The sequence below is a fragment of the Bubalus bubalis genome, chromosome 16 (assembly GCF_019923935.1).
Source record: "Bubalus bubalis isolate 160015118507 breed Murrah chromosome 16, NDDB_SH_1, whole genome shotgun sequence".
Lineage (NCBI taxonomy): Eukaryota > Metazoa > Chordata > Mammalia > Artiodactyla > Bovidae > Bubalus > Bubalus bubalis.
Window position 1 is genome coordinate 47,256,466 of NC_059172.1, and position 11,688 is coordinate 47,268,153.

An 11,688-nucleotide genomic window follows, 5' to 3' on the forward strand; every position below is an offset into this window, starting at 1 on the left:
TTATTATTTTTATTAGTAATTCGATATTCTACCATATTAATTTATCAATGTTATAATGAGTTAATGTCTCTGTTTGGAGCATATGACTTATATCTGGTTTTTCACAATAATAAGTACTACAAGTATAAAAAATATCTTTAAAAATCTTCCTTTTTTACTCCCATAATGGGATTAAAAGCTCTATTACCAAGGTTACTTTTAAGAAAGATTTTCCTAATTTTCAATACTGCAGCAATGTTCAAGTGTTTGCTTACCAATTCTTAAACTCTTAACACTGGTTTTTTCTTACTTTTGGTAGTAGAAAGAATTTTTACCTCATCATTGTTTTAAATTCAGTTTCCTTAATTATTTAGTGAGGCAAAGAGTTTTCCCAAGTGTTTTACCTTTTGTGTTTTTTGTTATTTGTATCTTCTGGCTATTTATCTCTCTAAAAAAGGAGACTGGTCTTTCATATTTTTATCAGTCCCTTATGTATTATAGACAGCAAACTTTATTTGACTTTATTTTCAGCAGTTTCTCATTCCATTGCTCTTTATCTTGAATTCACTTTTTAATTAAATAGTTTGCTTTGTGTTTATAGCACAAAACCCATTAATAATTTCTTTAAATGTTTTGATATTTTAAAATTGATATATTGTTTCTGTTAGGAAAGGTATGTTATCATAATCTGTAAACTTTTTATCTTCAAATGACAATAGATTTCTGTTAAGTTATTTAATATCTCCAAATCTATTGTGGCATATAATAGAAATTATGATCATTGTTTTTTGGCCTTTTGGCTGAGATCGAGTGTAATTAGAGTCTTTTAAATGTTATCTAGTTTCTCCTGTATTGTTTAACAGAGATTCATTTATTTGTCACTTATTTCACCATATTTTTCATGTTTTAACTTGCTGTGTAGGTAGGTTCAAATTTATTTCTGAAATTTCCAATTTTATCAATAGGTCTACTTTTTAAAAAAATATAGTATTATCAGATTCTTCCCTCTTACATCCCTTTAAGAACTGAAGTGATTTTGGCTTTAAAATATGTGCATATGGTGGGTAGGTGGGAGGGAGGCTTTAGAGGGAAGAGATATATGTATACATAGACCTGATTCATATTGTTGTACAGCAGAAATTAATACAACATTATACAGCAATTATCCTCCAATTAAAATTTTAAAATGTGCATATGAACATAGATATGTGCATATGAATACAGAGGCATTAAAAAAAGGTCTGGATGGTTAGCCTTGGATGATTGAATTACAGATGAGCTTTATATTTTTCTTGCCCTTTATATATATATAAAGGGCATATATATCTTGCCCATATATAAATTCTAATATATGTTATATTACAAAGGACACATCACTTCAATGCTTAAAAAAAAAGAGAAGCTCTGCAGATAAAATTAAGAAAAATATTAACCATAAAATAAAAGATAATTATTAAGAAAATAAAAAGGAGCAGATTAGGGGCACACTCAGATAAACGACTGCTCTCAGTCCTTTGTGTGTGCTAAGTTGCTTCAGTCATGTCCGACTCTTAGACCATAGCCTGCCCAGCTTCTCTGTCCATGGGATTCTCCAGGCAAGAATACTGGAGAGGGTTGCCATGCCCTCCTCCAGAGGATCTTCCCGACCCAGAAATCGAACGCGAGTCTTTTATATCTCCTGCATTGGCAGGCAGGTCCTTGACCACTAGCACCACTTGGGAAGCCCTTTAATGTGACTATAACAAGTGTTCGGCCCTCTTTGTAAGCACATCTCTGCATAGCTACTCCTTGACATTTCTGAAACGCCCACTTTTGTCCCAGTCTGTCTCAGTTCTGTTTCTGGAATCTACTCGCTGTGACTGCAACTGTCTTTGGCTTTCAGTGCCTTTGGTTCCCATGGCTGACTACCTGTCACTGATTTCTTTCTGGACTTCTGATTTCAGCTCTTGCTTTTTGTGTGTTTGGGTTGACTCTGCTCAAATCTCTTTGTAGTCCTTCCTCAACTGTCAATCCTCTCGACCCCTAAACTGCCCACCAGCTTCTGAGTTGTTCTAGTCTCAGCTGCAACAGAAAGTCTGGGGTGACAGACCATCTGCTGATAACAGCCATGCCCTGGACATGGTTTTTTGGACCAGAGGTGGATACTTGCTCATGCGAGAAACAACTTGTGATTTGCATGCTCAGTCACTCAATTGTGTCCAACTCTTTGTGACCCCATGGACTGTAGCCTGCCAGGTTTCTCTGTCCATGGGATTTCCCAGGCAAGAATACTGGAGTGGGTTGCCATTTCCTTCTCCAGGGGATCTTCCCAACCCAGCGATTGAACCCACGTCTCCTGAATTGGCAGGTGGATTCTTTACCACTAAGCCACCACAGAAGATGCCTCATTAATTAGCATTGCATCAAATTTGTGAATGGGAAGTATGACCATATCATTTGTTTAGTCTTTCCAATTATGAGCAGAAATAGCTCTCCATCTAGCCTGGTTTTCTTTCAATGTGTTATTAGGGTTGTGTAGTTTTCTTTACAGCTCTTGGTGTGTGTGTGTGTGAGTATTGTAGGTAAATAATGGGGATTTGGTGTTTGGTTGCAAATGTGACTGCTGTTTTACACCTTAGTTTCTGGATGTTGATTGTGACAACTATTTTTAAATCTGCTTATGTTTTCTGCTGACCATTTGAGGAAATGAGGAATTGCCCAGTGTGAGAAGGGCTGCTTAGCAGAGAGGGATTTGCATCGCCTGTTTGCTTTCACATGTTTGTGTCTCTTGTGGATGATGTTTGAGTAGTGTCTGGCCCTTGTGAATCATGTGGGTGGTGTACCTTTACGTTCTCCTCTATGAATAAGCCAGGTTAATTGATCTGTACTGGAACCAAATCCATGTCCCTAAGCCCTCTGAAGGCACAGGCAGTACAGACCTTTGCTTTCAACAGCACCCATTTCCAATAATTACAGTTGTCTGGGCAGCTTTAGGAGATACTGATTTTTATGATGTGAATAGACTGAAAAACTAGTTATTTGGGGATTGGTTGTAAGTTTTTGAGCAATGGATTAAGGGCTGAGCTAAGTCATGTCCTAAAAATATGCTGTGAGAAAAATATGCTGTGCTTTGAAAATTATACAAGTAATACATGTTCATTGTAGAAAAATGAGACAATGCAGATAAGCTTTAAAAAAGAGAGAGAATGCCTAAAATCTTACCATTTACAGTTGGTTGCTGTTATTTTGGTATTTTACTTCCTAGTGGTTTCCTATGTCTGAAGTGTATAATTAATTATACAAATAAACATGCACACTTAATATATTTCCTAGTTTCTAAGATGTATCTTTTTCCACATTATGACATTTCTAAAATGAGATACCATTTTACAATAAGTGATTAAATTTAATAAAGTATTTCTCTTTCTCCCCTACCCCGCAAATAGCTATTATTAAATGCAGTCCATGGTATCTTAAAATATATTTTTAAATTTCACCTTTTATTTCAGATAATTACAAATTCACATGCAGCTGTAAGAAATAATACAGAAAGATCCCTTTTACCCAGTGTGTAGTTAATTTTATATATCAACTTGATGGGGCTAAGGGATGCCCGATAGTTGGTAAGGTATTATTTCTAGGTGTGTCTAGGAGTATATTTCCAGAAGCGATTAGCACTTGAATCATTTGACTAAGTAAAAAAGATCATCCTTACCAATGCAGGTGGGCATCATCCAATCCATTGAGAGCCTGAATAGAAAAAGAAGGTGAAAGAAGGGTGAGGAAGGATAAATTAGTTTACTTGAGCTGGGACATCCGTCTTCTCCTGCCCTCGGACCTTGGTGCTCCTGGTTCTTGGGACTTTGGACTAACATTGAGGCTTAAACTATTGGTGTCCTGATTCTCAGGCCCTTGAACTTGTACTTGCACTATTGACCTTCCTGGTTCTCAGGCCTTAGTACTTGGACTGAATTATACCACTGGGTTTCCTGGTTCTCTATCTTGCTGACAGCAGATCATGGGACTTTCAGTTTCCACAACCGTGTGAACCAGTTCCTACAATAAATCTCTTCTTATATATCTATATATCTTTGTCTGTGTCTATGTCTGTTTCTATGTCTGTGTCTATTTCTATATCTGTATCTATAATCTATATCTATATATCTTACTGGCTCTGTTTTTCAAGAGAACCCTGACTAATAACACCCATTTTCTCCTACTGTTAACATCATGCAAAAGTATAGTTCAGTGTCACAACTAGGAGATTTGTATTGATATGGAACATTTTCATCACCAGGCGGATCTCTATGTTGCCCTGTTATAACCATATTCACCTTTCTGTCACTCTCCTCACTCCAGCCCAGGCTATTACCTCTGGCAGCCATCAGTTTGTTCTCCATCTCTATAATTCTATCATTTCAAGAATGTTCTGCAAATGGAATCATACACTATGTATTTTTTGCTTTTCTTACTTAGCATAATTCTCTGGAGATTGATCCAGATTTTACATGTATCAATAATGCATTCTTTTGTTATCATTGAATATTCCATGAATGGATACACCCAATTTATTTAAACATTCACCCCTTGAAGTACATCAGGGTTTCCAGCTTTTGGCTACTCAAATAAAGCTGCTATAAACATTAATGTACAGATTTTTGTGGGAATATAAAAGTTCTCTGGCATTTACACCCAGGCGGGCAGTTGCTTGATTGTAAGGTGGTTGCATATTTAGTTCTCAAAACTGTTTTCCAAAGTGGCCTTTCCATTTTGTAGTCCCACCCATGATGTATGAGTGGTCTGGTTTCTGTGCATCCTTACTTTTTATTTTACCCATTCTGATAGGCAAGTAGTGAATTTCATTAATAGTATTATTTTCTTGAATAGTGCTATTCAAATGACCTACTTCATATGGGGTGAGTTGTGTTAGTTTGTGTTTTTCAAGGAACTGGTTCATTTCATCTAAGTTGTCAAAGTTACGTGCATAGAGCTGTTCATAGTATTTCTTTCAAATTCATTGATTTCTTCTCTTTGTTATTCCCTTCTTTTTTGCTTCGGGTTTATTTTGCACTTTTTCTAGATTCTTGAATGGGAGCTTAGATTATTGAACACAGACATTTTCTCTTTACTGATATGTACACATATACATATAAATTTCACTGAAGGAGATATTTTATATTGCATAGAAAAGCCTTAGTGTGCCTACCATGTTTATAGCTCCCTCCCCAGGAATTCAATTCAATTCAGCAAATACTTTTGGAGTGCTTGGGCCAGGCACTGTTCTAAATTCTTAGTATACATAAGGGAACAAAATAGACAAAGAGTTCTGTCTTTGTGGAGCTTACATTTTAGCAGGAGGAGACAGGTAATAAATAATGAGTGTAATTAATATGTGAAGTGAAAGTCGCTCAGTCGTGCCCGACTCTTTGTGACCCCATGGACTATAGAGCCCATGGGATTCTCCAGACTAGAATACTGGAGTGAGTAGCCTACCCCTCTTCAGGGTATCTTCCCAACACAGGGATCGAACCCAGTTCTCCCACATTAAGAAAGTGATAAGGGCAGGAACAAAAAGTACAGACGAGTAAGAGGGAATGGATACATGAGGAACTATACATGGTATATACACATATACTGTATAGTCCATGGGGTCGCAAAGAGTCGGACATGACTGAACAACTTTCACTTTCATATATAGTATTTACTACAGGCTTCCCCAGTGGCTCAGTGGTAAAGAATCTGCCTGCCATGCAGGAGATGCAGGAGACCCATATTCCATCCCTGGATCAGGAAGATCCCCTGGAGGAGAGCATGGCAACCCACTGCAGTATTCTTGCCTGGAGAATCCCCACGGACAGAGGAGCCTGGTGGGCTATGGTCCATGGGGTTGCAAAGAGTCAAACACGACTGAAGTGACTGAGCACACACTCAAACACGCATAGTATTTACTACTGCAGAACTTACTATAATGCATTTAATACTATAGTTAGAGTATTGAATAGATTGGTCTTACAGGCCTTGTGGAGAAAGTGAGATTTGAGTAAAGACCGAAAGGGGTTAGTCAAGTCAGTAAATGTAGGAAGTGTGCCTCAGACAGATGGGGCAGTTAGAGCAAAGGCCCTATGGTGGGAGCATATCTGGAATATTAGAGGAAAAGCAAGAAGGAAAAAGAAAAAAAAGCAAGAGGAAAAGCAAGTGTGGCTGAAGCAGAATGAGCAAAGCGGAAAGTGGTAGCAATGAGGTCAGCGTATAATGAGGGCTAGGTCTTTAGCTCTTGCTCTGGTGAGATGGGGAGCCATTGCCGTATATGAGGCAAAGGAATGACATGAACTGATTTAGGTTTAAAAGATTCACCCTGGGCAACTTCCCTGGTGGTCCAGTGGCTAAGACTCCATGTTCCCAATGCAGGGGGCCCAGGTTCAATCCCTGATCAGGGAACTCAATCCTTCATGCTGCAACTAAGAGTTTGTGTGCCACAACTAAAGCTCCCACATGCTGCAACTCAGGCCCAGCACAGCCAAAAAAAAAAGAAGAATCACTCTGGCTACTATGTTGGGAATGGGTTATGTATAGAAGCAAGTAACTACTGAAGCAATGCAAGTGAGAGGCAGTGTAGTTTGGAGCAAAGTGATTGAAGTGGGAAAGGTGAGAAGGGTTCAGATTCTAAACATATTTTGAAAGTACAGCTAATAGAATTTCTTCATAGATTGGATTTGGGGTGACAGAAAAGGATAGGTATCTGGATAACCAGCTTGATATAAATTTTTAAACTTAGATGACCACTTTTAATACCATATACACCCTTCTTACCTCTACAGTCCTGTCCAGCTTGTTGGACAATTACAGGCGCCTTACCTGGGAGCAGCTGAGCAGTAAGCTGGGCATTAGCCTTTAGGGTGTCCTGGCATGAAAGTTTTGCCCCCCAAAATGGAAATTAACTGTGCCAGTGATTTTTTTCTTCCAGGAATCAGAATTAGAGAGACAAAAATCATCATTATCATCATCCTCAGTGAGAGCAGACATGGAGAGAAGGCAGTATCCAGACTTCATGAGTAAGCAGAAACCATGAATAAACAAATGCTCTGAGCAAACAAAAACCAGGAGGCAGCCAAAAGATACATAGACTACTGACAGATGTAATAGACGATAACCAAGGAAGCACCAAATTTTCAGGAGAGACAGAGTCAATGACCAGGCCTGGGTCACATGCGAATCCTGGAACCTCAGGTACAGTCAGCTACTCTGTTACCAGAAGTGGGAGGACGGTGCTAGACAGGCAAAGACTACAGGTGTGTGCACCAGCCACGTGGAGTCAGGCGGGAACCGACTCATGGGAGCCAGAACCACACATGAGCCAAAACTATGAAGGTGTAAGGAAGCCAGAAAAAGCAGAGGAAACCTGTCTGCTGAGAGAAGCTGAGAAGTATAGCAGACGATCAGAGAGGAGCAGATGATGGCAGATGGTGCCACTGTGTTCGAGCTGGGACTATATGTAATTTTCCTGTTTCAGTCCCATCCACAGGTGTCCTGGCTAGGCTGACCCCAGCATGTTAGTGTCCCCAGAATACATCCTTTAGGTGTTCAAAATACCCTCTTTTCTTTTTTCTTTTTTTTTAAGTTGAAGTATAGTTGATTTACAATATTACATTAGTTACAGGTGTACAGCTTAGTGATTCAGTATTTTTATACATTATACTCCATTTAAAGTTATTATAAAATAATGGCTGTAATTCCTTGTGCTCTACAATATATCCTTATTTATCTATTTTATACACAGTAGTTTGTGTCTCTTAACCACATACCGTTGTCTTAACCCCCTCCCCCCTCCCCATTTGTAACCACTAGTTTATTTTCTATATCTGTGAGTTTGTTTCTGTTTTGTTATATTCATTCTTTAATTTTTTTTTAGATTCTACATATATGTGACAACAAAGAGTATGTGTCTGACGTATCACTAAGCATAGTACCCTCTAGGTCCATCTGCTGCTGCTGCTGCTGCTGCTAAGTCGCTTCAGTCGTGGCCGACTCTGTGCGACCCCATAGACGGCAGCCCACTAGGCTCCCCCATCCCTGGGATTCTCCAGGCAAGAACACTGGAGTGGGTTGCCATTTCCTTCCCCAATTCATGAAAGTGAAAAGTGAAAGTGAAGTCGCTCAGTCGTGTCTGACCCTCAGCGACCCCATGGACTGCAGCCTTCCAGGCTCCTCTATCCATGGGATTTTCCAGGCAAGAGTACTGGAGTGGGGTACCATTGCCTTCTCCGCTAGGTCCATCTACATTATTGCAAATGGCAACTTTTCATTCTTTTTAATGACTGACATATTACATTGTATATACATATTCCACATCTTCTTATCATTCATTTGTTGATGGACACCGAGTAATTTTTTATTTATGCTCCAGGGATAAAGATGGCATATTGTCAGGAAATCACATAGTATCTACTATTCTCTGCAGATTGAGCATGGCAGACAAGGTACAAAAGGTGAATGCGACTATTTTGAATAAAGAAGAGCTAATTGGAATCATGTGAAGCACTTTATGTACCTTCTCTTATTTAATCTGCAGTGTGAAGGAGGTACAATCACTGAGGTTCACAGAGGATAAGTACAGTCTGTCTTCATTATTTGTGGGTTCCATATTTGCAAATTTTCTTACTCACTAAAATTTATTTGTAAGCCCAAATCAATCCTCTTAGCACTTTAGTCATTCCCAGACAGTGCAGGGCAGTGAAAAAACTGATTTCTCCAACTTGCACATTCCCAGCTGAGGCAAGCAAGGCGACACTCTCCTTTCTTGTGTCAGCTCGTATGCTGTAAATAAGTTTCCCTTTTGTAATTTAGTTAGCACCATATTTTTCACTTTTTTGTGCTGTTTATTTGTGATTTTACTGTTTAAAATGGCCTCTAATCATATTGTTAAAGTGCTACCTAGTGTTCGTAAGTACAAGCAGCTGTGATATGCCTTACAGAGGAAACGTTTTAGATGAGCTTTGTTCAGGCACAAGTTACAGTGTTGTTGGCTATGGGGTCAATGTTAATGAGTCAATAATACATGTTTAATAAGGTGCCTTTAAGCAGAAGCATGGGCTTCCCAAGGGCTTTCCAAGGGCTTTCCATGTGCTAGTAGTAAAGAATCCACCTGCCAATGCAGGAGACACAGAAGACACAGGTGTGATCCCTGGGTTGTGAAGATCCCCTGGAGGAGGCCATGGCAGCTCACTCCAGTTTTCTTGCCTGGAAAATTCCATCGACAGAGGAGCTTGGTGGGCTGCAGTCTGTGGGGTTGCAAAGACTCAGACACGACTGAGCAACTGAGCTCTCATACACACAAGCAGAAGCGTACATAAAATAAAGTTATATAGTTATATATAGATTGGTTGTGAAAATGTTTCACTGGAGACTTGCAAGAACCTAACCCTATATTTCCCTTATGAGTAATAGTTTCATATTTACTAATTCAGTGTTTGCAGAGATTTATAGAACATAACTACCATGAAAAACAAGAATCAACTGTGATATGTGTAGGATCAGACAACTTACAGGAGCGTGGAGAGCCCAGCTGCAAAGTCTTTCCTCTCTGATTCTAGACACCTGTGCTCATTTCATCCCACCCTTTCAGAAGAGAAAGAAAAGCTCTTCTGCTCAGCTTCTGGTGCTCCTTCTACTCGATGACATTGCTTTCCCTACAGCTTGTTGCGTAGGTGGGAAATGAAGAGGTATGAAACAACTGTGAAAAACATAAGACCATCCAGCTTAGGCTGGGATTGTAATCATAGCACATTTACCATCACCACTCCTTAAATATATGTGGCTGACATGGCTGCTCTATCACAACCCGTTTTCCTGCTGGAGCCCAAATGGAGTTTCCTGATCTTTAACACAGGACTCCAGGCAATCACTACCAGTCCATCAGAGTAGGCATCTAAGATGAAACTTTTATCTTCCTTGTATGATGACCTGTGTTCTTATAAGATCAAGCATACACTTGTAGTGATGTGAATGAACCTAGAGTCTATCATACAGAGTTAAGTCCAAAAGAGAAAAACAAATATCATATATTAATGCATATATATGGAGTCTGGAAAATGGTTATCGATCAACCTGTTTTCAGGGCAGGAATAGAGATGCAGACATAGAGAACACATTTGTGAACATGGGGGTTTGATGGGAAGGGTGGGATGAGTTGACAGAGTAAGACTGACATATATATATATATACACACACACATACACACTACCATCTGTAGAATAGCTGGTAGGAAGCTGCTGTATAGCACAGGGAGCTCAGCTTGCCGTTCTGTGATGACCTAGAGGGGTGGAATGAGGGGGATAGGAGGGAGGCTCAAGAGGGAGGGGATTTATGTATACATAAACTACCACACCATTTAAAGCAATTATACTCAAAAAAAAAAAAAAAAGGCATACACTTGGAGGGTCCAAGCTGCCAGGCTTAAGGAATTTTAGAGTTTATACTGAGTTTCAGTCTGTTTCAAAACCTAGACCTTTAAGGTAGCTCTGAGCTACCTTGGCCTCCTCCAGGGGATCTTCACAACCCAGGGATCACACCTGTGTCTTCTGTGTCTCCTGCATTGGCAGGTGGATTCTTTACTACTAGCACATGGAAAGCCCTTGGGAAGCCCATGCTTCTGCTTAAAGGCACCTTATTAAACATGTATTATTGACTCATTAACATTGACCCCATAGCCAACAACACTGTAATTTAAGGAATTTTAGAGTTTATACTGAGTTTCAGTCTGTTTCAAAACCTAGACCCTTAAGGTAGCTCTGAGCTACCTTGGCCTCCTCCAGGGGATCTTCACAACCCAGGGATCACACCTGTGTCTTCTGTGTCTCCTGCATTGGCAGGTGGATTCTTTACTACTAGCACATGGAAAGCCCTTGGGAAGCCCATGCTTCTGCTTAAAGGCACCTTATTAAACATGTATTATTGACTCATTAACATTGACCCCATAGCCAACAACACTGTAATTTAAGGAATTTTAGAGTTTATACTGAGTTTCAGTCTGTTTCAAAACCTAGACCCTTAAGGTAGCTCTGAGTGTCTGGCTGACTCTGCTTTGGAAAGGCTTTCTGGATTCCTTTACATAGTTAAGACTGTTCCTGAAAGATTCATTTTGATGGGAATGGCCTTCTTGTTCATCTTTCTATCACCTGTGCCTAGAACACTTTTGGCTAAATGTTCCTCATGATTTTGTTCAGTGAATGCCTGGCCTCTTAGATTGCCATCTATTTTCCCTAGGGAGAAAGCTCTGACATGGGCCAGTGACAGAATGGAATCCTTACTGGCACAAAGCAGGGGCCAGTATTGCAGGGGTGGAGGTTTTCAGCTGAGGAGGAGCTTTTGGATGTAAGCAGTCAAGAAACTGTACATGAAACCGAATAGAGAAGCATTTGACTGAATCTCTCTGCCTCTTTTCTTCATTTCTCTTCATGTTCTCTCCTATGGATTACCTCTTTACCTCTGGTAAGATGGATTTGGGAAACCCAAGCAGGAATGGGGTAAAGGCGTACAGGGAAGAGGAGGCATGGGGTATGCTGCCTGGGAGCTCGTCTTAACTCTGAACTAGTGTTGGAGAAGACTGTTGAGAGTCCCTTGGACTGCAAGGAGATCCAACCAGTCCATTCTAAAGGAGATCAGTCCTGGGTGTTCTTTGGAAGGAATGATGCTAAAGCTGAAACTCCAGGACTTTGGCCACCTCATGCAAAG

The 11,688-nt window shown here is 39.9% G+C and overlaps 1 long non-coding RNA gene across 2 annotated transcripts in view; it reads right to left on the minus strand.

The window, feature by feature from the left end:
• Positions 1–4,052, minus strand: part of LOC112579678 — a 38,045-nt gene extending 33,993 nt beyond the window's left edge. Inside the window, exon 1 of one of the 2 annotated variants that reach the window (XR_003103981.3) lies at positions 3,674–4,052. This is a non-coding gene — a long non-coding RNA (uncharacterized LOC112579678). The remainder of the gene's footprint in view (positions 1–3,673) is intronic. The other variant, XR_003103980.3, reaches the window with a different exon arrangement.
• Positions 4,053–11,688: the final 7,636 nt, after the last annotated feature.